The 27,725-nt window shown below is 44.8% G+C and overlaps 1 pseudogene; it reads left to right on the top strand.

The window, feature by feature from the left end:
• The first annotated feature begins 1,786 nt into the window (after positions 1–1,786).
• LOC123055985 (receptor-like serine/threonine-protein kinase SD1-7) overlaps positions 1,787–27,725 on the top strand; it is a 104,413-nt pseudogene continuing 78,474 nt past the window's right edge.

The raw sequence follows: 27,725 nt of genomic DNA on the forward strand, positions 1-27,725 counted from the left end.
TCTCAGATAACTACCAAATGGGTGGTCGGCTGTTTCAAAAAACCCAAAAAACCGTTGATTTAGAATTGATCCGGTTTATGACAGATCGGGCCCGCCCCTAAACAAACCGTTTGTTTGACCGGTTGTTTACTGTTAGCTGACATCTGGGGCCCACATGTTAGCCATGGAGCAAATAATCAAAGACATTTGTTAAAAAGCCCCACCCATGCGAACAGGTGGAGGACGAGGACCAGATCGAGGGGGAAGAAGGACTACTTGATCCGCCGCCCGTCTGCCCGCCGCCGGTGATCACCGGGGCTCAACCCCGGCCATTCCTCCGGCCCACCTCCTTCTCACTGACCTCTCCACACCCAACACCGAGCCAGCGGCCGCCTCGTGTTGCGCTCGGCCACGCGTGGACGTCGCAGCATAGGCGACTCCCGAAGATGCGAGGCAGCGACACCTGGCGGGCGGCGGCTCCAGGGCAGGCGGCGAGGACTCCAGGCGTCGCCCCATTGTGGTGCATGGCAGAAGGCGGCGACCCCAGGCGGCGCCCCATGGTGGCCCGGCGTGGTGACACTAGGCGGAGCGCCATGGCGGCGTGACGAAGACCTTAGGCAGCGCCATGGCGGCGTGGTGGCGACCCCAGGCAGAGCGGCGTGGCAGCGCGATGGCAGCGACTCCATGGCCAGGACATGCTGGCCGGATTGCTCTTTTAAAATGTCCAAGGACCAGATTGCTTTTAAAAGATAATTATAAGGACTTGATTACTTTTTAAAAATATTTGGAGGGGTTATTCTGTAAAAAAAATCTATGAAAGCGACACTGACATGTGGGCCCCACATGTCAGTTAACGGTCCAACACACGGTCAAAGAGACGGACTGTGTAAGTGCGGCCCGACCTGTTATAAACATGTTAAATTTTTAAACAACATGTATTTTGGTTTTTTTAAAACAATCGACCACCCATTTGGTAGTTATCTGAGAAAAATTAAAAATCGGTAGTTTTTTAAAATCCTAATATGTAAAGTAGTAGTTTTATGCTATTTACTCCAGTGTGACAGACCATTGCGCTGCTAAAATGACACCAAAAAGAGAACGCCGACACTAGTCCAACCTAGACAAAACTACAACCTATGGCCCTAGAAAGCAAGCATCCCAGCCATGAACAATCAGATACCCATGTAAGAAAAACGGCGCGGCAAGGCGTGCGACCGCTTCTAGTACTGATATATTGTGTGATATGAATGTTGATAGAACTTCTGATTTCATGCCAGTACAAATTAATTTGTGTAGCGATTTTATAGTAATTAGTGTGTATCATCCTGAGATTAATCTTGGTCAGACGCGATTTTAAGCGGACAGAAGAGAAGTCGCCACGCACGACGCAGCCAACAGCGTGCTATTATCCTCGTTTGTGCCGCAGCAAGCATACCCACATATGCCCGGCCGTGAGGTTTTTCCCCTGTCGCCCTCTTACTTTAAACTCCAAGCTGGACCTCCCAGTAGTGACGATTTTTCTTTGCATGAGCAGTACCATCAATGCTGACTTTGGGGTCTGCTCTCCTTTGTTATGGTCTAGGTCGACCTTGCTGTCTCATCAATACCAGTCCTTTCTAGATTGTACTATTGAGGTGCAATAAAAGTCCAGTCTAGATTGGAAGGACGAGGAAGTAGTTTCCAACCACACATCCACTCACTAAGCTGTTCCGAAGAAGAAGAAAACTGTCCCGATGAACCATCACCTCAATTGTTATATTCTATAGCCGCGTGCTATTTTCTTCACTTCGGCACAAAGCATTTTCCGATGAATATGGCCACATCTCGCATCCCCATTTTCATCCTCTTCTTCCTAAGCTCATTCTGCAAATCCGATGATATATACTCTTACACATGCAAAGCCACTTTTTTCCGGCGACAAGCTCGTCTCCAGCAAGAGAGTGTTTGCTCTTGGCTTCTTCTCCCCAGCAAGCTCCAACACGATCCTATACCTTGGTATATGGCACAACCAGATCCCCGATCGACGCTTTGTGTGGGTCGCCAACCGCGATAACCCAATCACTACACCTTCTTCTGCTATGCTCGCCATCACAGACAGTTCTGACTTGAGGTTGTCGGGGCCCCAAAGCATCACTTCATGGACGGCGAAGATTAATATCACCTCTGGGGGAGGTGGAGTTGTTGCAGTGCTGCTGGACACAGGTAACTTTGTCCCCCACTTTGCAAACGGCACATATATTTGGCAAAGCTTCGATCATCCAACCGATACCATCCTATCAACCATGAAGTTTCTTGTGAGCCACAAGGGACAAGTAGTTGGGCGCCTCAATGCTTGGAAGGGCCCGAATGACCCATCATCCGGGAACTTCTCCTACAGCGGTGCCCCAGCCTCCCCGGATCTTCAAATGCTCATTCGGCATGGGACCAGACCGTACTACTGAGGTGTATGGAATGGTCGAACAGTGTCCGTGTGAAACGAGTTGGGAAGCGTAGAACCCTTCGTCTGGGCCGCATTGCCTTATATAAAAGATATGCCATGGCTTACAAGGAAGGAGGGTCGATCGAGAAGAGGAGATCCAGACCCCATCGGTTATAGAGAGGAATAACAGAAGAAGGGATAGAGAGAAAGATTACTGGTTAAACTACCTCTCCTATCACTATACAACTCATTCTAACACTCCCCCTCAATCTGAACCGAATGAACTTTACCAAGGTTAAGATTGTTCTTGAACTCATTCAACCTTCCCGTAGTAAGAGGTTTTGTGAACCATCAGCAAGTTGATCTGCAGTTGGTATAAGACGAATATCAAGTAGCTTTCGAGCTACTCTCTCTCTGACAAAGTGGAAATCAACTTCAATTTGTTTGGTACGTGCATGGAAAATAGGATTAGCTGAGAGATAGATTGCACCATATTATCACACCATAATCTCGCAGCATGTGGACCCTTGATTCCAAGCTCATATAGTAAAGTCTGTATCCACATTACCTCAGCTGTAGCATTAGCCAGAGCTTTATACTCAACCTCTGTACTTGATCTAGAGACAGTGGCATGTTTTCTTGCACTCCATGACACAAGATTTGTTCCCAGAAACACAGCAAGACCACTTGTGGACCTTTTGTCATCAGCACACCCTGCCCAGTCGGCATCAGAATATGCAGTAACAAGCATAGATAATGACTTGGTAATCTAAAGTCCAAGGCCTTCCGAGAATTTAAGATACCTTCAAATCCTTTTGACTGCAGTCCAGTGAGTTGTTCTAGGTGCATGTAAATATTGACATACCTTATTGACAGAGTAAGAAATATCAGGACGAGTAAGAGTCAAATATTGTAAAGCACCAACAACACTTCTGTATTTTGTTGCATCTTCTGGTCCAATTACCTCTCCACTTTCAACAGTAAGTTTTTCTGAAGTTGAAATTGGTGTACTCACAGGTTTGCAATTTTCCAATCCTACTCTGCTGAGTATGTTAGTGGTGTATTTTCCTGTGTGAGAAGTATACCATCCTTTATATGATTAACTTCTATGCCAAGAAAGTAATGAAGATCACCTAAGTCCTTGAGAGCAAACTCCAACTTCAGATCTTTAAGCAAACAAGTGGTAGCATGTGAACTTGAACTAGCAACAATTATATCATCAACATGGACAAGCACAAATATAGTGATATTATCTCTATTGTAAAAGAACAATGAGGTATTTGCTTTAGATGGTGTAAACCCAAGTTGTTGTAGTTGCATGTTCAATCTTGAGTACCAAGCTCTCGGGGCCTGTTTCAAACCATACAAAGCTTTATCCAACTTACAGACATAATGTGGTTTACTTTGGTCCTCATATCCTGGTGGTTGCCGCATGAACACTTCTTCTTCAAGAACACCATGAAGAAACGCGTTCTGAACGTCTAGCTGTCGTAAGCTCCATCCTCTGGAAATAGCAATAGACAGTACAAGTCAAATAGTAGCTGACTTAACAACAGGACTAAATGTATCTTCATAATCAATACCAAACCTCTGTTTGAAACCTTTGGCAACTAGTCTAGCCTTGTATCTGTCTATGCTTCCATCAGATTTTCTCTTTATCTTGTATACCCATTTGCAATCTATGACATTGTGACCCTTCCTTGGTGGTACTAAATGCCATGTTTTATTTTTCATGAGTGCATCATATTCATGATCCATAGCTTCTTTCCAATCTTTATGTGCAAGGGCATCATGCAAATGAGTTGGTTCACCAACACTACTGAGAAAAGCACGCTAAATTCTGTCATACCTGACCGTACCATCAGTGTATTCTTTGTCCTTTATAATACCTGACTACGATCTAGTGTGCCGACGAGAAGATTGATGAGGTACTGGTGTTGTAGGCGTAGAAGATCTCGGTGCAGGAGGTTCTGTAGGATCCGGCGCAGAAAATTTTGGCTCCCGATCCGAGGAAGATAGACGTGCAGGATCTGCAGGGGATCCTGGCTCGTGATCCGAGGGCGATCCTGGCCCTGCAGGCGCCCCGCTGTCGGCGGCTGGCTCGATCCGCGGGCTCCCAGCGCGGCGTGCGACGCATGGAGACGCATTCTATCCCGCGCGTGGGCTGGCGGGGTCCACCAGATGCGGGCTATCGGCCACATCCGTCTCGGGACCGGCTGGGTCCACGCTGGCGTCCACCTGATTGGCTGCATGGCGATCTAACTCGGATCGCTCAACAGCAAGGGCAGGCCTGGCGCGAGGATCAGCGCAGGATCGCGCGCCCCTGCCAGGTAAATCAGCCGCGGATTCTGTGTCGTTTTTGTCCTTTCCCGCACACATAAAATGATGACCCAAACCTGCACATACATCATCAGAACCACAATTTTTGATGGAATTTTGCACACAGTCAGTTTTATTTAATTCACCCCCGTGATCTGGAAGGAGTGCTATCTCAGCACGAAGAAGGGCTCCGGCGTTGGGATGAAGTTTGGCAAATGGAAAGAGGGTTTCATCAAAAACAACATCTCGAGAAATATAAACACGTCCAGTTGCAATCTCTAGGCATTTGTACCCTTTATGAAGATTACTATAGCCAAGAAAAACACATTGAGTGGAACAAAGCTCAAGTTTATGGCGATTGTATGGACGTAGATTGGGGTAGCAAGCACACCCAAATATTTTGAGATAATTGTATTCAGGTTTTTGATGATATAATCGCTCCAATGGAGTGGTGTTGTCAATAACTTTACTAGGGAGACAATTAATAAGATAGGTGGCAGAATGAATGCTTCATCCCAATTCTTGAGAGGCATAAAAGCATGAGCAAGTAGAGAGAGACCAACTTCAACAATGTGGCGATGTTTCCGCTCAGCGGAGCCGTTTTGTTGGTGAGCATGAGGGCAAGATACATGATGTTCAATGCCTATGCTACGAAAGAAAGAGTTGAGCTTCTCATACCCCCCTCCCTAGTCACTTTGGACTGTCAAAATTTTTCAGTCAAAGTGTCTTTCAACAAGTTTTTAGAACTCTTGAAACACAGAGAAAACATCAGATTTGTACTTAAGCAAATAAATCCAGGTAAACTTGTTGTAGTCATCAATGAAACTGACATACTATTTTTCCCTTCTAAAAGAATCTCTAGCATGACCCCATACATCACTCGAAATAAGTTCTAAAGGAGCATGAGATACACTATTTTACTTGGGATAAGGGAGTTGATGACTCTTGGCACATTGACAAGCTTCACAAATAGACTCACTAATTGGACTATGTGACAATGAGAGATTGCCTTTATTGACTACTTGTTTAACTATGATCGACGATGGATGTCTTAATCTTTTATGCCACCTTGCCAAAGAGGGCTTGATGACGGAGTAGACTTGATGACGCTTGCGACTAAGTGCTCCGGATGTGATGGGTTAGAGACCTCCAATGCATCTACCGTGATGGAGGAGTTCCCTCGTTGCCCGGTCCTTTGTACAAAAGTAACGAGGGTGAGTTTCAAAGAAGATATTATTATCATTGGCTAAACGAGACATGGATGCAAGGTTTTTGTCGGATTGAGGAACATGAAGAACATGTTTTAAGACTATATCACGTTTAAGAGTACGGGAATTAATAAAAGCTTGACCAATGTGTCGAATATCCATACCTCCACCGCTTGTGGTGTGAATTTGATCATTGCCATGGTACTGTTCACGGAGGGCAAGTTGCTCTAGTTCACTTGTGACATGATCCGTTGCACTAGAGTCAACGTACCAAACTCCTTCTCCTCCTTGTTCACGCATGGCTGCAGCAACATGACGAGCATCGGGGACATAATTTTCATCATACCGGTGCCAGCAGTCCATGACTTCATGGCCCGCCTTCTTGCAGAGCTGGCATCGAGGACGTGCACGGGAGGAAGAGGCACGTCGGTTGTTGTTGTTGTTGTTGTTGTTGAAACCGCCACCCCCTGCCCGGTAGTTGTAGCCGCTGCTGCCGCTGGTGTTGTTGTAGCCGCTGCTGCCTCCGGTGTTGTTGTAGCCACTGCTGCCACTGTTATTGTTGTAGCCCCCATCGCTGTTAACGCGCCCACGCCCACTGCTGTGTTGCCCCTGGTGACCGCGCCCACCGCCGCGGCCACGAGAGGCAGAGTTGGCGGAGGACTGGTGGATGTTGGCGCCGTGAAGGAGGCTGAGGCGGGCATCGAAGCTCAAGAGCTGGCTGTATAGCTCCTGAACTGTGACCGGTTCCACCCGAGCAGCAAGGGCTGAGACCACAGGATTGTAATCCATGTCTAGTCCGGCAAGGATCTTGGACACAATCTCCGGATCAGAGAGCGCGGCGGCGGTGCAAGCTACTTCATCGGCAAGACTTCTAATTTTTCCAAGATATTTAGCCATGGTCGTGTTACATTTCTGGAGATTCGTGAGCTCGATGCGGGTGTTGATCGCTTGAGCTTGGCTTTGGGCAGCAAACATGGCATGGATGGCACGCCATACTTCGGCCGGCGTCGGAAGTGTCGCGACCTGTGCCAGGATCTCGCGGGAAAGAGAGCCCATCAAGAATCCTTGAAGTTGCTGCTGCTGTGCATACCAGAGGGATCATGCAAAGTTGACCACCTGTTCTTCCTTGGCGTCCTTGGTGATGGTGAGCGTCGCCGGCGGTGCCAAGCTCTTCTCGTCGAGGTGGTGTTCCATCTGCGCGCCCTTGATCTAGGGCAGCACGATGGCCTTCCAGAGCAGGAAGTTTCCCCTCGTCAGCTTCTCTTGGGGTGGCGATCCGAGGAGGGAGGTGTTGGTGGAGGTGGAGGATGAGGCAAAAGCGGAGGATGAGGAGGTAGTGAGCGCACCCATGGTGCTGGGGTGATGGCGGCGGAGGTGGTAGACATGTGCTCGGTCGCGGAAGGTAGCTAGATGCGATCTATTCCTGATCTATCGAGGAAGAGGCTCTGATACCATGTGAAACGAGTTGGGAAGCGTAGAACCCTTCGTCTCGGCCGCATTGCATTATTTAGAAGATATGCCGTGGCTTACAAGGAAGGAGGGTCGATCGAGAAGAGGAGATCGAGACCCCATCGGTTACAGAGAGGAATAACAGAAGAAGGGATAGAGAGAAATATTACAAGTTAAACTACCTCTCTTGTCCCTATACAACTCATTCTAACAGTCCGGTGGCATGTACTTGATTAATAGCAGCTCCATCATCGTCAAAACGACCATCGACCTATAAGGTGAACTCTACTTTATGTTCAGTCTCCGATGGATCACCATTCACCTTCTTCATGCTTGAGCACACTGGCAAGTTGACATCTCTAAGCTGGAACAATCAGTCATCCTCATGGGTACCCATTGCCTCCCACCCTGTTGCTGCATGTGACATCTACTCTTCATATGGACCGTTTGGATACTGTGACCTCACCGTGGGAGGGGAAACTTGCCGGTGCCTTGATGGGTTTGAGCCTAGTGGTCTTGACATTTCAAGAGGATGTCGGAGAAAGGAAACACTAACATGCGGAAAGCAATCTTATTTTGTGCCCTTGTCTCTGATAAAGGTCCCCGACAAGTTCCTGCATATACTGAATAGAAGCCTGGAAGAGTGTGAGGCTGAGTGCAGCAGCAATTGCTCGTGTACGGCATATGCTTACACATCTTTCAGCCATGATGTTGCTAAGGCCGACCTGTCAAGGTGTTTGGTTTGGACAGGAGAGCTTATCGACACTGAGAAGTATTCTGGCGACTCTTTTTTTACTCCAGGGAAATCCATTAACGCTGGCGAAAATCTGTACCTCCGGCTTGCCGACTCACATGGTATGCACCATCGCATCCTAGCTTCTTTTGTTTACCTTCTTTCAGATTCATTTTAGCTTATTTCTTGAGTTCATAGTGGGGGTTGTCCAGATGCTTTTCATGGACACTTTTCCCTTATACCAGTCTGTGGCAACAAACTAAATAAAACTAATGTCTAAACACTTACACAGTAACATTTAGGCATATAGGAATGCAAGACAAAAAATTGGTGTGAACTTACTCAAATGCACATGTGCTACTAGCTTTCCTGCACGCGCAATTAATGGATGTTTTTCACTGCAAATAATGCACGCCTGAATCAGCCACTGACTGAATGATTAAAAGAACGACACAACATTAACAGAAAAAATAGTTCCTCCAAAACCAACTTGTCGATGATTATTAATGTTCTTAATTGTATACAAAACATGCACACATTGAGTCACAATTAGACTCCGCCTGCTTTTTGTGTAACGTAGTTTTATCTCTTATGCTTCATGATTTACATATGTACACTGAGTTCCTTGGTTTGTGACTATACCGTACGTGGAAAGCTAACAATTGAGACGCAATCCGTATATTTTTGTTGGTGTCTTTATCTTTGGTTGCTCAGATGCCCAAATGAAGAAAAAAAACTATTGTTTAATTAGATTGTTTTGATACGCTGCATGGAGTACCTCAATATGTATTAGTCCCTCCGTCTCTAAAAAGAAGGCCTATAAGTTTTGTTAAGTATGCTTAGATTATTCTTGGTTAGCATACCTTCCTACATTATTCTCCAAGAATTACTTGTGTGCCAGCATTGGCATTAGATCAATTACGTCGTGAGCTTTAATGCCGCTCCCTGCCACAGCTAGCAAACTCACAATGCCATCGTGAGGTTTCCTCTGTTGGCCTCTCAGCTCCAAACTCCGATATGGAGCTGTAAAGACGAATTTTCTTCGCGCATGCAACACACTCGATGGAGAACTTTTAATGATATGAAACTATGTTTGAAGATCTTCTAATTATTGAGTGTGCTTTATTTAATGATATGGAATTTTCTTAATTGTTTGATGTTAAACTCGGTAATTTTTTTAATGATATGGAATTATTTTTCAAAGAAAATATAAGCATATCATTTTCAAGTACCAAATCTAAATACTTCTAATAGCATCAATAATTAAAGTGTTAGAAGTCTCATCTCCAAAACATGACGATTTGGTGAACCGGAGTGAGTAACATGGAAGATCCTTTGTATTAGGTAAAAATAACATTCCTTTTAACATCATTTTCGAAATGGCAGGATTCTTTCCTTCATTAAGAAAAGAGTTGTTTGGTTAAGTAGGAAAAATTGAGTGAAACCAGATTTCTTCTGGCCTTCACTTTTGAATGTGTTGACAATTCCTATTTATTTTTCATGTCTAAGATCTGAAATTGACAATAACCAATTAATTATTTCACTTGGATTGGTAGTTTCTATACGAGCATATTTGCAAGATCAATACCTTAAAAGAGGTAAAATATCACAAGCCTTGATAATTTGGGTTCTTAAATTTCGTTATAATAAGAGCTTAAGTAGCTTCATGGATCTCTATCATGGTATTTATGCTAGTGAATTACAGATTTCTGAGTAGTTGTTTTCTACAATTGACAAGAAGACCAATCTAGTAAAGATTGTACTTCCAACACTACAAAAAAAAGACACATCCGTGACATTTTGGGCTGAACGAAATTTTTTCCTGTCATACTTATGACACTTCTATGATGATAATTGTGACAAAACCCGGTATCATCATAGATGTGGTGGGGTCCTACTTCTATGACAAAAAATCATGACAGAAAATGGGCTTTTCGTCCTGGGCGGGCCGGAGACGCAGCTGCATGACATTCTTTGGGCCGTCCATGACGGAAAAAACCGTGGTAGAAGCGAGGGCGAGGAAAATATCAGGGTGTTCCCGGTTACGGTGGGTGGTCGGGGCCGAGCGATGCGCGTTTCTCTCATACACGCACGCGCGTGGGTGCGAGGCATTGGGCTCTAACTGAACCCGAGCGATTGCATTGCAGGCTACGTGTTACTAAACCCGATCGATCGATCGATGGCTGTTAACTGAACCCGATCGAGCGATTCCTTCGCTACTGCTGCTAACTGAAGCCGATCGATGCTACCTCTGGACGAATAGTGAGCGTAGCTGGGGGGTTTGGATGAACAGTTCCTAGTGGGGGTGGATGAACAGGACCCCGTGGTGTTGCCTCTGGATGAATAGGACCCCGATCAGTCGAGCCAGTTGGGGCTGGATGAACAGGACCCCGTGGAGGGCTGGATGAACAGGACCACCCCGTGGAGGGCTGAATGAACAGTAGACGGTGGAGGGCTGGATGAACAGTAGCCCGTGGAGGGGTGGTTGAACAGGAGCCCGTGGAGAGGGCTGGTTGAACAGTAGCCGGTGGAGTAGCGCGCGGTGGAGGCTGGATGAACAGGAGGCCGTGGATGAACATTCGCAGGTGGAGGCTGGGGTAGGTCGACGGTGGATGAACAGTAGCCCGTGGAGGCTGGAGGGAGTCGATGGTGGAGATGAACAGTATCCCGTGGAGTCCCGTTTTGCGGTACGCCACACCCCTCCCGAAAAACAGGACCCCCGTTTCGACCGTAGCGCCCCAACACAAGTCTGTTTCCTCCGTTTTGCGGTACGCCACACCCCTCCCGATCAACAGGACCCCCATTTTGACCGTAGGAGGTCCGTTTCCTCCGTTTTGCGGTACGCCAGACCCCTCCCGTTGAACAGGATCCCGTTTCGACCGTGGCCGGTCGAACACAAGGCCGTTTCCTCCGTTCTGCGGTACGCCAGGCCTCGTTTCCACCGGCTGTTCCGTCCAAGCCCTCCCGATGAACACGACGACGTATTCCGTTCCGACCCAGCCGGTTGGCTCCCCATGAACACGACGACGACGCAGTTTCTCCGTTCCGACCCAGCCATGTACACAAGCCCTGGCCGTACGTATGCGCGAGTAGGCATTCGAGACCCTGCCCGTATGTACGTACGTGGCCGTATTTTCTTTCTTGCACACTGGCCGCTGTACGTACGTGTACATGCTACGTGCGCGCCTCTACATCGACCAGTATGTACGTACACGTTCGCGACCAGAATGACAACGCTACGTACGCTTCGACCAGGTGGGTCCCGACTGTGAGGCACTTCCTTGCGTGCGAAGATGTAGCTGGTGGGTCCCAGCAGTCAGGGGGGCGAATCGTTTTTTTTGCCTGGACGCACTTCCTTGTGTGCGAAGATGTAGCTGGTAGGTCCCAGCAGTCAGGGGGGAAACGTTTTTTTCGTGAAATACGGTGGACCGTCCGGTGGGTCCCCGCTGTCAGGTGCAGGAATAATTATTTTCCGCGTAATAAGGAGGCACTTCCTTGCGGCTGCCATGGACCCAGCTGTCAGCCTCTCCACGTACAGTACTCTTCCAATAGAAGTCGGTCGTTGACCATATTGACCACGCCGCGCCGAGAGCACCAAGGCGGTGGACGACGGCGAGGCCTAGGAAGGGGACGACGTGGAGCCAGGGAAGACACGACAGTGGATGCCCACGCGGAGAGGAGTACGAGGGTTCACTGGTTCGGCTGCGGTGTGAGGCTGTGATAACCCACAAGTATAGGGGATCACAACAGTTTTCGAGGGTAGAGTATTCAACCCAAATTTATTGATTCGACACAAGGGGAGCCAAAGAATATCCTCAAGTATTAGCAGTTGAGTTGTCAATTCAACCACACCTGGAGGACTTAGTATCTGCAGCAAAGTATTTAGTAGCAAAGTAGTATGGAAGTAATGGTAATGGTAGCAAAAGTAATATTTTTGGGTTTTGTAGTGATTGTAACAGTAGAAACGGAAAAGTAAATAAGCGAAGAACAATATGTGAAAATCTCGTAGGCATTGGATCGGTGATGGAGAATTATGCCGTATGCAGTTCATCATGTAACAGTCATAACATAGGGTGACACAGAACTAGCTCCAATTCATCAATGTAATGTAGGCATGTATTCCGAATATAGTCATACGTGCTTATGAAAAAGAACTTGCATGACATCTTTTGTCCTACCCTCCCGTGGCAGCGGGGTCCTAGCGGAAACTAAGGGATATTAAGGCCTCCTTTTAATGGAGTACCGGACCAAAGCATCAACACTTAGTGAATACATGAACTCCTCAAACTACGGTCATCACCGGGAGTGGTCCCGATTATTGTCACTTCGGGGTTGCCGGATCATAACACATAGTAGGTGACTATAGACATGCAAGATAGGATAAAGAACTCACATATATTCATGAAAACATAATAGGTTCAGATCTGAAATCATGGCACACGGGCCCTAGTGACAAGCATTAAGCATAGCAAAGTCATAGCAACATCAATCTCAGAACATAGTGGATACTAGAGATCAAACCCTAACAAAACTAACTCGATTACATGATAAATGTCATCCAACCCATCACCGTCCAGCAAGCCTACGATGGAATTACTCACGCACGGCGGTGAGCATCATGAAATTGGTGATCGAGGATGGTTGACGATGACGACGGCGACGGATTCTCCTCTCCGGAGCCCCGAACGGACTCCGGATCAGCCCTCCCAAGAGAGTTTAGGGCTTGGCGGCGGGTCCGTATCGTAAAACTCGATGAATCTTTCTCTCTGATTTTTTTCTCCCCGAACACGAATATATGGAGTTGGAGTTGAGGTCGGTGGAGCTCCAGGGGGCCCACGAGGCAGGGGGGCGCGCCCCCACCCTCGTGGAAAGGGTGTGGGCCCCCTGGCCTTGATTCTTTCACTAGTATTTTTCTTTATTTCCAAAAATAATCTCCGTGAAGTTTTAGGTCATTCCGAGAACTTTTGTTTCTGCACATAAATAACACCATGGCAATTCTGCTGAAAACAGCGTCAGTCCGGGTTAGTTCCATTCAAATAATGCAAGTTAGAGTCCAAAACAAGGGCAAAAGTGTTTGGAAAAGTAGATAGGATGGAGGCATATCAACTCCCCCAAGCTTAAACCTTTGCTTGTCCTCAAGCATTCAGTTGATAAACTGAAAGTGATAAAGAAAAACTTTTACAAACTCTGTTTGCTCTTGTTGTTGTAAATATGTAAAGCCAGCATTCAAGTTTTCAGCAAAGATTATGAACTAACCATATTCACAATAACTCTTAGGTCTCATGTTTACTCATATCAATGGCATAATCAACTAGCGAGCAATAATAATAAATCTCGGATGACAACACTTTCTCGAAACAATCATGATATGATATAACAAGATGGTATCTCGCTAGCCATTTCTGAGGCCGCAAAACATAAATGCAGAGCACCTTTAAAGATCAAGGATTGACTAAACATTGTAATTCATGGTAAAAGAGATCCAGTCATAGTCATACCCAATATAAATTAATAGTAATGGATGCAAATGACAACAGTGCTGTCCAGCTGGTGCTTTTTAAAAAGAGGGTGATGACTCAACATAAAAGTAAATGGATATGCCCTTCGCAGAGGGAAGCAGGGATTTGTAGAGGTGCCAGAGCTCGATTTTAAAGCAGAGATAAATAATATTTTGAGCGGCATACTTTCATTGACAACATAACAACCAAGAGCTGGCGATATCTTCCATGCTACACACATTATAGGCGGTTCCCAAACAGAATGGTAAAGTTTATACTCCCCCTCCACCAACAGGCATCAATCCATGGCTTGCTCGAAACAACGAGTGCCTCCAACTAACAACAGTCCCGGGGGAGTTTTGTTTGCAATTATTTTGATTTGATTTGCATAAAGCATGGGACTGGGCATCCCAGTGACCAGCCATTTTCTCATGAGTGAGGAGGGGAGTCCACTCCTCTTGAGAATAACCCGCCTAACATGGAAGATACGGACAGCCCTAGTTGATACATGAGCTATTCGAGCATACAAAACAGAATTTCATTTGAAGGTTTAGAGTTTGGCACATACAAATTTACTTGGAACGGCAGGTAGATACCGCATATAGGAAGGTACGTTGGACTCATATGGCATCACTTTGGGGTTTAAGGGATTGGATGCACAAGCAGTATTCCCGCTTAGTACAAGTGAAGGCTAGGAAAAGACTGGGAAGCGACCAACTAGAGAGCGACAACAGTCATGAACATGCATTAAAATTAATAAACATTGAGTGCAAGCATGTGTAGGATATAAGCCACAGTAAACATAAATATCGTGAAGGCTATGTTGATTTGTTTCAACCACATGTGTGAACATGTGCCAAGTCAAGTCACTTGAATCGTTCAAAGGAGGATACCACCCCATCATACCACATCACAACCATTTTAATAGCATGTTGGCACGCAAGGTAAACCATTATAAACTCCTAGCTAATTAAGCATGGCATAAGCAACTATAATCTCTAATTGTCATTGCAAATATGTTTATTCATAATAGGCTAAATCAGGAACGATGAACTAATCATATTTACAAAAACAAGAGAGGTCGAGTTCATACCAGCTTCTCTCATCCCACTCAGTCCATCATATATCGTCATAATTGCCTTTCACTTGCACGACCGAACGATGTGAATAATAATAATAGCTCACGTGCATTGGACTAAGCTAGAATCTGCAACAAGCAAAAGAAGAACATGAACTATTTTTGGGTTTTCTTTTAATTATTACTACTACAGCAGGGAAATAAACTAGCTAAAAGCTATTACTATTTTTTTAGTTTTTCTTAAGGGTTTTCAAACACACAAGAAGAAAGCAAGAAAAAGAAAATAAACTAGCATGGATATTACAGTGAAAAAGTATGAGCACCGACAACTAGCATGAGTGTGTGAATATGAATGTAATGTCGGTGAGAGATACGTACTCCCCCAAGCTTAGACTTTTGGCCTAAGTTGGTCTATTGCCAGGGCTGGCCTGTCGGATATCCAAAGCTGTAGCTGGGGTCATACTGTGATGCAGCAGTCATTGCACTGTGGGCTGCAGCTTGGAGGCGAGCTATCTCAGCACTCCTCTCGTACTCAGTCGCCTCCTCCCCGGTTATGAAATATCTCCCCTTTGCCTGAAAGTCAAAGAAAGTAGAAGCAGGGAGAGCGACGTGATAGGTGCGTCGTCTGTCAAAGATTAGTCGGTACTAGAGGAACTGATCATTCCTCTGAACAAAACAATGGCGAACCATATCCTCATAATCCAAATAAGCAGAGGGCAACTCAATATCATCCTCACGTATGGGTATATCAAGAAAATTAGCTAGACGGGTTGCATAAATTCCACCAAAGAAATCTCCATTAATTCTATTATTATGCAACCTACGTGCAACAATGACTCCCAAATTATAATGTTTATCTCCTAATACAACACTCCTGAGAACACTGAGGTCAGGGACACACATGTGACATGCTTCATCCTTACCATTTATGCACCTACCTATGAAGAGAGCAAAATACTGTATAGCAGGAAAATGAATGCTCCCTATGGTAGCTTGTGTTATCTCTCTAGACTCCCCCACAGTTATACTAGCAAGAAAATCTCTAAACTCAGATTTGTGAGGCTCACTAGTGCTACCCCATTGTGGAAGTTTGCAAGCAGTATTAAAATCTTCCAAGTCCATAGTATAAGAATTTTCATAAAGATCAAACAGGCAGTTTGAGAATTGCGTGATGAAGAAAATTCAAACCTTCTCACAAAGGAATCAGTGAGATAGTGGTACTGACGGCACTTATCTGTCTCAAAGCTCTCAAGATCAGCGTTACGCACATATGTGTCAAATTCCTCCTTGATTCCTGCTCGAACCATAAGGTCCTCTGACGGCCATTCACAAGCCCGCACCTGAGCGTCCCTTGGTGGTTCATCGTCGGCATCGCGCATTGCGAGCCTGGGTCCTTGCTTCCTTGAAGCCACCTTGGTACATTTTCCTAAACATATTTCTTCCTCTGAAAAATTTCTGAAAATTTTAGTAACTTCAAATAAAAGTGAACCAAACTCAACAAAATTGATAGCAACAACTCCCACAAGTGCCTAGAGACTATATCATGCATTAGAACTACTTGGAACCATATAAATTTGACATGCAAGCTCAAGAACATGGTCACCTAGGAAGAACAAATTTGCAATGAATAAAGTACTAGAACAAAAACTAATTGGACCATTGGAGGAGTCACATACCAAGGAACAATCCCCCAAAGCAGTTTTGTGAGAGGTGCTTTGAGCAAGGAGATCGAAAATCGCAGCAAAATGAGCTAGAACTCGTGCTTGAGCTGGTTGGTGATTTTTTTGGGAGGAAGAAGGAGTGTGTGGGTGCAGGAATAAGTGGAGGGGGCCACCATGGGCCCACAAGGCAGGGGGCGCGCCCAGGGGGTGGGCGTGCCCTGGACCCTCGTGGTCAGGTGCCAGCTCCCCCTGCTGTGTTCTCAGTGCCAGATATTCTCAAATATTCCAGAAAAGAAAAATCATATTTAAATTTCAGGATATTTGGAGAACTTTTATTTTCGGGGTATTTTTATATTGCACGGATAATTCAGAAAACTGACAGAAAAATAATATTTTTGCTTTATTTCAACTAAGTAACAGAAAGTAAAAGGAGGGTACAGAAAGTTGTTCCTTCTAACTTCATCCATCTCATGCTCATCAAAAGGAATCCACTAACAAGGTTGATCAAGTCTTGTTAACAAACTCATTCCGAATAACATGGAACCGGAGAAATTTCGAATAACACTATGTTACCTCAACGGGGATATGCACATCCCCAATAATAAGAATATCATATTTCTTCTTGACGGTAGGTAGAGGAAATTCAAAACGTCCCAAAATAGTCGATGGAATTTTTCCAATAGAGTTTATACTATGAACTTGAGGTTGTTTCCTCGGAAAGTGTACCGTATGCTCATTACCATTGACATGAAAAGTGACATTGCCTTGGTTGCAATCAATAACAGCCCCTGTAGTATTCAAAAAGGGTCTTCCAAGAATAATAGACATGCTATCGTCCTCGGGAATATCAAGAATAACAAAGTCCGTTAAAATAGTAACATTTGCAACCACAACAGGCACATCCTCACAAATACCGACAGGTATCGCAGTTGATTTATCAGCCATTTGCAAAGATATTTCAGTAGGTGTCAACTTATTCAAATCAAGTCTACGATATAAAGAGAGAGGCATAACGCTAACACCGGCTCCAAGATCACATAAAGCAGTTTTAACATAGTTTCTTTTAATGGAGCATGGTATAGTTGGTACTCCTAGATCTCCTAGTTTCTTAGGTATTCCACCCTTGAAAGTATAATTAGCGAGCATGGTGGAAATTCCAGCTTCCGGTTCTTTCTTTTATTAGTAACAATTTCTTTCATATACTTAGCATAAGGGTTCATTTTAAGCATATCAGTCAAATGCATACGCAAAAAGATAGGTCTAATCATTTCAGCAAAGCGCTCAAAATCCTCATCATCCTTTTTCTTGGATGGTTTGGGAGGAAAAGGCTTGGGTTTCTGAACCCATGGTTCTCTTTCCTTACCGTGTTTCCTAGCAACAAAGTCTCTCTTATCATAACGTTGATTCTTTGATTGTGGGTTATCAAGATCAATAGCAGGTTCAATCTCTACATCATTATCATTGCTAGGTTGAGCATCTTCATGAACATCATCATTAACATTATCACTAGGTTCATGTTCATTACCAGATTGTGTTTCAGCATCAGAAATAGAAATATCATTTGGATTCTCAGGTGTGTCAGCAACAGGTTCACTAGAAGCATGCAAAGTCCTATCATTTTTCTTTTTCTTCTTCTTAGAAGGACTAGGTGCTTCTATATTAGTTCTCTGAGAATCTTGCTCAATTCTCTTAGGATGGCCTTCAGGATACAAAGGTTCCATAGTCATTTTACCAGTTCTAGTAGCCACTCTAACAGCAAAGTCATTATTCTTACTATTCAATTCATTGAGCAAATCATTTTGAGCTTTAAGTACTTGTTCTACTTGAGTGGTAACCATAGAAGCATGTTTACTAATAAGTTTAAGTTCACCTTTAACTCTAGACATATAATCACTCAAGTGTTCAATCATATAAGCATTGTGTTTTAATTGTCTACCAAAATAAGCATTGAAATCTTCTTGCTTAACCATAAAATTATCAAACTCATCCAAACATTGGCTAGCAAACTTAGTAGGCGGGATTTCAGCTTTATCATATCTATAGAGAGAATTTACCTTTACTACCTGTGTCGGGTTATCAAGACCATGTGTTTCTTCAATAGGTGATGGATTAAAATCATGTATTTCTTCAACAGGCGGTAAATTAAGACCATATATTTCTTCAATAGGAGGTAAATTCTTAACATCTTCAGATTTTATACCTTTTTCTTTCATAGATTTCTTTGCCTCTTGCATATCTTCAGGACCGAGAAATAGAACACCCCTTTTCTTCGGAGTTGGCTTAGGAGTTGGTTCAGGAAGTGTCCAATTATTTTCATTGGTCAACATATTATTCAATAGAATTTCAGCTTCATTTGGTGTTCTTTCCCTGAAAACACAACCAGCACAACTATCGAGGTGGTCTCTGGAAGCATCGGTTAGTCCATTATAAAAGATATCAAGTATTTCATTCTTCTTAAGAGGATGATCAGGCAAAGCATTAAGTAATTGGAGAAGCCTCCCCCAAGCTTGTGGGAGACTCTCTTCTTCAATTTGCACAAAATTATATATTTCCCTTAAAGGAGCTTGTTTCTTATGAGCAGGGAAATATTTAGCAGAGAAGTAATAAATCATATCCTGGGGACTACGCACACAACCAGGATCAAGAGAATTAAACCATATCTTAGCATCACCCTTTAATTAATGAGAACGGAAATATTTTATGGATATAATAGTAGCGAGTTTTCTCATCATTAGTGAACAGGGTGACTATATCATTTAATTTAGTAAGATGTGCCACAACAGTTTCAGATTCATAGCCATAAAAAGGATCAGATTCAACCAAAGAAATTATATCCGGGTCAACAGAGAATTGATAATCCTCACCAGTAACAAAGATAGGTGAAGTAGCATAAGCAGGATCATACTTCATTCTAGCATTCAGAGTTTTTTGTTTCAGCTTAGCTAATAATTTCTTAAGATCACTTCTATCATTGCAAGCAAGAAAGTCTCTAGCAGTTTCTTCATCCATAACATAGCCCTCAGGCACAACAGGAAATTCATATCTAGGGGGAGAATCTTCATCATCACTTTCATCAATATTATTAGTTTCAATAATTTCATTCTCTCTAGCCCTAGCAAGTTGTTCATCAAGAAATTCACCAAGTGGCACAGTAGTATGAAGTATAGAAGTAGTTTCACCATAAGTATCATGCATAGAAGAAGTGGCATCATCAATAACATGCGACATATCAGAATTAATAGCAGAAGCAGGTTTAGGTGTCGCAAGTTTACTCAAAAAAGAAGGTGAATCAAGTGCAGAGCTAGATGGCAATTCCTTACCTCCCCTCGTAGTTGAGGGATAAATTTTTGTTTTCGCGTCTTTCAAGTTCTTCATAGTGACCAGCAGATATAAATCCCAAGTGACTCAAAGAATAGAGCTATGCTCCCCGGCAACGGCGCCAGAAAATAGTCTTGATAACCCACAAGTATAGGGGATCACAACAGTTTTCGAGGGTAGAGTATTCAACCCAAATTTATTGATTCGACACAAGGGGAGCCAAAGAATATTCTCAAGCATTAGCAGTTGAGTTGTTAATTCAACCACACTAGATAACTTAGTATCTGCAAAAAAGTATTTAGTAGCAAAGTAGTATGGAAGTAATGGTAACGGTAGCAAAAGTAATATTTTTGGGTTTTGTAGTGATTGTAACAGTAGCAACGGAAAAGTAAATAAGCAAAGAACAATATGTGAAAAGCTCATAGGCATTGGATCGGTGATGGAGAATTATGCCGGATGCGGTTCATCATGTAACAGTCATAACATAGGGTGACACAGAACTAGCTCCAATTCATCAATGTAATGTAGGCATGTATTCCGAATATAGTCATACGTGCTTATGGAAAAGAACTTGCATGACATCTTTTGTCCTACCCTCCCGTGGCAGCGGGGTCCTAGCGGAAACTAAGGGATATTGAGGCCTCCTTTTAATAGAGTACCAGACCAAAGCATTAACACATAGTGAATACATGAACTCCTCAAACTATGGTCATCACCGGGAGTGGTCCCGATTATTGTCACTTCGGGGTTGCCGGATCATAACACATAGTAGGTGACTATAGACTTGCAAGAAAGGATCAAAAACTCACATATATTCATGAAAACATAATAGGTTCAGATCTGAAATCATGGCACTCGGGCACTAGTGACGAGCATTAAGCATAGCAAAGTCATAGCAACATCAATCTCAGAACATAGTGGATACTAGGGATCAAACCCTAACAAAACTAACTCGATTACATGATAAATCTCATCCAACCCATCACCGTCCAGCAAGCCTACGATGGAATTACTCACGCACGGCGGTGAGCATCATGAAATTGGTGATGGAGGATGGTTGATGATGACGACAGCGACGGATTCCCCTCTCCGGAGCCCCGAACGGACTCCAAATCAGCCCTCCCGAGAGAGTTTAGGGCTTGGCGGCAGCTCTGTATCATAAAATGCGATGAATCTTTCTCTCCCCGAACACGAATATATGGAGTTGGAGTTGAGGTCGGTGGAGCTCCAGGGGGCCCACAAGGCAGGGGGCGCGCCCAGGAGGGCAGGCGCCCCCCCGCCCTCGTGGAAAGGGTGTGGGCCCCCTGGCCTTGATTCTTTCACCAGTATTTTTTATTATTTCCAAAAATAATCTCCGTGAAGTTTCAGGTCATTCCGAGAACTTTTGTTTCTGCACATAAATAATACCATGGCAATTCTGCTGAAAACAGCGCCTGTCCGGGTGAGTTCCATTCAAATCATGCAAGTTAGAGTCCAAAACAAGGGCAAAAGTGTTTGGGAAAGTAGATACGACGGAGACGTATCAGGCTGCCGTCGCCGCAGAATAACAGGGGGTGTGGGTGAGTAGAGGGATGGCCTGGCCAGCGGTGGGAGTAGTAGGGGGCGGTGAGGCCTGCGCGGCATCACAGTCGGCCACGGGAGGCAGGAGCATGCGGCACGACCGGCGCTGCTTTGGGCTGCTGGAGCGAGAAGACCAGAGGTTGAAGAAGCACTACGGCCGTTGGATAGACATCGTACGGTCACTGGAGCTAGAATCGTTCATATTGACTAAGTTGACAAAGCACTCCATCCCCGTCAACTTAGTAGGCCCTCAAGTCAGCCTCCCACCAAGGTGGGTCCCAACTAGCAGGGGGAGTGTTCATTTTTTTGTGCATAATAAGGAGGCACTTCCGGTGGGTCCGAGCTGACAGCGGGGGGAACATTTTTTTTCGCGAAATACGGTGGCCCGTCCGGTGGGTCCCAGCAGTCAGGGGGGAACTTTTTTTCACCAAATACGGTGGTCCATCCGGTGGGTCCCTGCTGTCAGGTGGAGGAATAATTATTTTCCGCGTAATAAGGAGGCACTTCCTTGCGGCTGCCGTGGACCCAGCTGTCAGCCTCTCCACGACAGTACTCTTCCGATGGAAGTCGTTCCTTGACCACGTTGACCACGCCGCGCCGAGAGCACCAGGGCGGTGGACGACGGCGCGGCCTAGGAAGGGGACGACGCGGGCTCGGGGAAGACGCTGCAGTGGATGCCCACGCGGAGAGGAGTACGAGGGTTCACTGGTTCGGCTGCGGTGTGAGGCTGCCGTCGCCACAGAATAACAAGGGGTGTGGGTGAGTAGAGGGATGCCCTGGCCAGCGGTGGGAGTAGTAGGGGGCGGTGAGGCCTGCATGGGAGGCGGGAGTAGGCGGTCCCGCCGGCGTTGGATTTGGCGGCTGGAGCAAGAAGATCAGAGATTGAAGAAACACGATGGCCGTTGGATTGACATCCAACGGTTACGTCTGCTAGAATCGTTTGTTGACGTATATAATAACTAAAAAAATCTTGCATACGCGTCAACTTAATAGGCCCATAAGTCAGACCATTCCCTCTTTTTTTAATAATTTATATATAGCTCATTGCGACTTCTTATGCAATTTATTGCAGTCCATTTTTTGGTTGGCCAGGGCCAATTTCGCATATTTCTATGGGTTCCAATCTATTTTTAATAGCGAAGTGTCGAGCCAGATTTAAAGTACTTTGAAGATATATTTAAATTAGGTTAATGCCCAGTGAAATAGGAATCTGAAAATGTGAAAAAATTCAGAAATTATAAAGTAATTGCCAATTTGTCATCTGTTTTTATATTTACAACCCATTTCATATTACTTTCAAGATTTGTAGGCGTCTTAAAAGAGTTGCAGCCCATCAGGGCGTAGAAAAATAAGTAGGCCTGGATTGGGTATTCTTCAGAAAAAATAAACTGGGCTCATTTTCACAAAGAAAAAATAGCTGGGCTAGTCACATTGTGAACATAAAATATAAGCCTGGGCTAGACGGGCCATAGCCCAGTTCAAACCCTGCTCCGTCTCAACAATAACAAAAAAATACTGCCCGAGCAGCTACGTCCCAGGTGTCAGCCGATCTTGTGCTGTTCTCTTGTCTATTGACTATATACGCTCACAATGTCGTGGGTCCCAGATGTCAGGAAAACACTGGGAGGAAGCATTTTATTTTTCCATACGCTGACTTGGTGGGCCCGTACTGTCATCCTCTCCATGTACTTCTGCCGATTCCTGTTGTTTGTTGACCATGTTGACAACGCGAGAGGGCGGCGCCGTGGCGAGCGCACCAAAGCGCGCAGAGGACGACGGCGAGGCCTCAGACATCGGCGTTAACGATTTAGGAGACGGTGGGGCGGCGATGCGTGCGCTGAGGCGCAGCCAGCCGTGGGAGGCGGAAGCAGGCAGCCCCGCCGGCGCTGGTTTGGTTTTGGCGGCTGGAGGAATACAGGACTGAAGAAACACGACAGACTGTAAAAGCAGCAGGACTACTTAACAACCTTAACTGAAACCAGCAGGGGCACTTAACAACCATAGCTGAAAGCAGTATGAGTACTTATACAGGTTCAATCGTATAAACCACGCCTCGAGCAGTGCTACTTTGCCTACAGTTAACCAAGGGTGAGGCCGCCAAGCCCCAGGACAAGGCCCAGGCGCCACCCCGCGCATCCACAACCTTCTGAAAGCGGCTTCATCTCGCAATGTGGTCAATAAACAGGATATTCGCTTTAGAGCCATCGAAAAGCAGGAACATAATCTTCTGTCCTATTCTCTAAGATGGATGGGCCTTCATTATTTGAGACCACCCATGAATAAGTATCTTTTCACCTCCAAGGGGAATGGAGTAGGTCGACATAAACATCATGTTGTGACCAAGCGCAAGTCTGACTCGACCATGGTCAGGCATCTGTATAGGAACAATAGAACTGGGCAGTTTCTGTTTCAAGAAGATCACAGCCGTAAAACTGTGTATAAGCAATAGTTTATGAACAACATATATAACAGAAAATAGCTCGTACCATAAGTTTCTCGACACAGTTGGACCTGTTCAACGAGTGCAGTAGTGGCACACATATCCCACGTGGCCTTCCACCATCGAAACGCCCCACAAGGACCTCAAGACGATCAATAAAGTGTAGGAACTTGTGGATGTCATCCCAGTCAACTTTAGTGCCATCACTAACAGCCGAGTTGTTACAGAATAACAAACGAGCAGCTTGCTTAATTCTGAAAAAACCTACACGTGCCACCAATTATAAGAAAATATTAGTTAGAAGTAGCATCCTCGTGAGAGATTCATTGCTACTTCTAAAGTTAAATTGTGATTAGTTAGATAGAATAGGTGGATTAAGAAGTAATCGGGGCAACAAGCAAGAACCAGATACAAAACTAACATGGATGAACAATTGGAACGACGTCGGGCTGGAAGATCGCAGTGAAGATGAGACCAGGTTCTGCTATTTCCATCAACATTCGTGCGCCAACTTTCAGTCCGTAACACTTGAGAAAGTTTATCCAAGTTCGGCCATAAAAAAAGCAGCGATCTTCTTGGTTCATGAACCCAATTCGGAACTTATATCCATGGCTTGTCTTCATTGACCATTAAACTGGTGTATTCAGTTATGGCAAGGCCGAGCATCTTGAGTACATGTGTTCTGGCAGAGCTAATAATGCACTGCAGGAAAAATAATGTGAGAACACAATGTATTCCCTATCCAAATCTAGAAATAATTTCCTCCTTCACGTCAGTGTTGACCATTGTACTGGTAGTACCTTTTATCCAAATATAGCAATCCAAATTTCCAAATTAGTCGACAACATGTTCAAAAAAACCCCACCCTCTCGGATAGAAAAGAGGATTCTAGGAACATACTGTGCGCGTTTTAAAATCCTGTGTTAGGATGAGAAGGAACAAGTGTGGTGTCTCGCCGAGGGCACAGAAACCTGTAGGGTCCTCGCACTTTGGGCACTGCAAATGAAACACACTAGATTCAGTAGGAAGAAAAATGCATCAACGGCGACGACTACCATCCTAGGATTACCCGCGACCAAGGGACTTGGATTTATCGGGGATGGATGAAGAATTCGTACCTGGTTCTCCATGAGAAAACCCTATGCAATCGCTGAGAGGGGGTTTTCTCTGAACAAGCAGACGAGGGAGAAGGGGATTCAGGCCTAGTGAAATATTGCCGCTTCGTCCGTCCAGCTTACTGCTAAAGCTGGAAGGGGGGGGGGGTTTGTGATTTGACGGCTCATTGGGCATTCCCGCGGCGCTACGACCGGGGTGTGTCTACCGTGCAGTTGTGCACTCTAATTTGTGCATATGGCATGTGGACCCTGTTGCCGGATGCCCCACATATCAGCGAAAGGAAGTAGAAAGACAGGAGTAACTAGTTACACAAAAATATATTTTTGACAGAGAGATACTCCCTCTGTAAAGAAATATACAAATCTTTTATATCACAACTTTATACATAAGAAAAATCAAGGGGAATATATATATAACATATATAATTATAAAAAACAGAGTTGTTTTTAACACAGTATAGATGAGTTGGTGATGATGGTGTGCCTGCCATCCTGCAATATAGGCTGTCCGATTTATATCTGACGGATAGGAAGGAAACTATGTCAATTTTGCAAAAAGGTACCCACACACCTCTCCACATTTGCAAATAAGGCCTTCCCTCGTTCATCCTTTTCTCTCACAAGATAAAATACTCATACAAATGCATCTTGATGTTACGTGCAATGCACGGGCATTATGGGGGTTCAACTGAGAATATAATACTCAGACAGGCTCACAGTTCTGGACTTTGGGCCGCAGGCCCACCCTGCATGTTTGGGGGGCCCATGTGTTCTACCTCAGCGCTTTTCATATTGCAAGCGATCGGTACGGCGCTGGTTTTAGATGCTGTCACAAGGCGAATACACAAAATTGAATAAAGCACGCCAGCTGTTGGAATGAAATCGAACGACAGTACCTAACCAGCAATGAGGCAATTCTATCAATGATATACCATGTGATAAATAATACTGCCGTATTACTTATACACACAGGACACTTGTTTCACCATGCCAGATTATTACATCAAAATCTCTCGGAGGATAGATCAGTTCGGCAGTTGCGTGCTGCTACTGAAGAATTTCAAAGTTGATTTGGACCAGCTCTCCTTGCCGAGAAAGTTTGATTTTGAGATCATCCCCTACCGCAAGATATGATTTAGATTTGAACCTTGACCATCCTTTAGCATCTATCATCAATGCGACCATCCTTTGTACTTACGGTATATTGAGCAGGTTCATTCACACCAAGGCTGCGCATGGTAAGAGAAACTTGGCCGCTGTCGCCCGGATTGTTGAACGACTCCCTCGTTGCTCTAGGGATTCTCTTTTTTGCAAACAAGAAGACATACCCAAATAGTTAGATCAACACAACGAATCATGCGAAACAACATGGAAAGAAAAAAGAAAAAAACACTTGGGCGGCCAATGCTTACCAAGAAGGTGGACATGTCGGTTTTTGTAAGGACTTTGGTATATGAAGTGCGAACTGCAGCCCAGTCTGTTGCTGGTGCAACTGCTCGTTCGGTTGCCGCTGCACAGGCCGGATCAGATGCAAGTGCAAGTGTTGGTGCAGGTGCCGAAGCCGCTACTGCTGCCGGAGATGGTGCTCCTTGTAGAGCTGGTGACGGTGTTGGAGCAGGTGCCGGTGTCGAAGCCCGATCCTCCGGTAGATCAGCCTGATCCGCTAACGCGGTCGGTGCCCAATCCTCAACTGGCTCAGATTGAGCTGTTGTCGCTGTCAGTGCTAGAGCAACTGTCGGTGCTCGATCTATTGCTGAAGGTGGTACCGATGTGCGAGACAGCGGCGATCGTGTCTGGTCTGCTATGATCAGCTTTCTAACTTGACTAGGCTTCGTGACCGTGATCCAGTTTTTTTCTTCATTTCTTTTAAACGCGAGAAGGACTAATTGTGGCATTTTTGTTAAACCAAACTGCAGTTCATCATAGGGATTCAGCGTGTACTCAGACAACAGACTGATCCAATTTTTTCCAGCAATATAAGTGATGGACAGTGCCTTCGTTACTGACACGACATAAGAAGTGAAACCTGCAAAAATAGCCATCGTAGAGCAAACCAAACGGTTTATTCTGTGATGAATGTCACATGGCAAAACCTGCATTGTAAAATTGCAGGAAAAGAAAGAAAACATGACATTAAATCAATAAGATTTAGAAAGTAAATCAATAAGATTTACTTGATGTGACACGAGTGAATCCTTACCAGGAAATCACTATGTTGAAGTACTAAACAGAAGATTGATCGTCCAACTACGGGTGGCGTGCAGTGGCCCCGCCTACTCCCACAAGCAGGACAATCCAAAGGTCGTGACAAATCGTATGGACCGATCATCCATGGGAATGGAAATCCTGGTGGGTGCGATAAACCTTGCAATGCATACAGATATTGGAGTGTAACCATAATTGATAAACCGTCCTCACAAAAAAGATGATCCAGATACTTCAAAATATACAGACTGAATTGAGTGGACAGACATTAACATAGACCATTCTCAGGACTGACCACACACCAAAAGCGGCAGTACTAATAAACAATACAGGGTTCACAAACACAAATCAAGTACTGAACAATAGTACTTACTAGAGACAAGCAAAGTTGTACTAATTAAACTCTGCAGACTATTTCTTGCCACCGACCTACGGGATGAACCCCGCATAACTGACTAGGCCATGGACTTCATGAGAGATGTCTACATGCACCATCACCATCTCGTCAACCTTGGAGAACCTAACAGAGTGGTCTTTCCACTCATAAACATGATCATGAAGACAGGCCGCATCAGATTTGTTGGGAAGCTTTACAAGAACCACACCCTTCGTAATCGAAGGCATAGCCAGGAAATTGTTGTGGTCAAGTACAGCCTCGAGAACACGCCTGACAACAATGCTACAGGAAAACACTAGTTCAGGACACATGGCGACAAGGACACAGCAGCTGTATAGTTTAGCAG

Source organism: Triticum aestivum, chromosome 2D (genome assembly GCF_018294505.1).
Source record: "Triticum aestivum cultivar Chinese Spring chromosome 2D, IWGSC CS RefSeq v2.1, whole genome shotgun sequence".
Lineage (NCBI taxonomy): Eukaryota > Viridiplantae > Streptophyta > Magnoliopsida > Poales > Poaceae > Triticum > Triticum aestivum.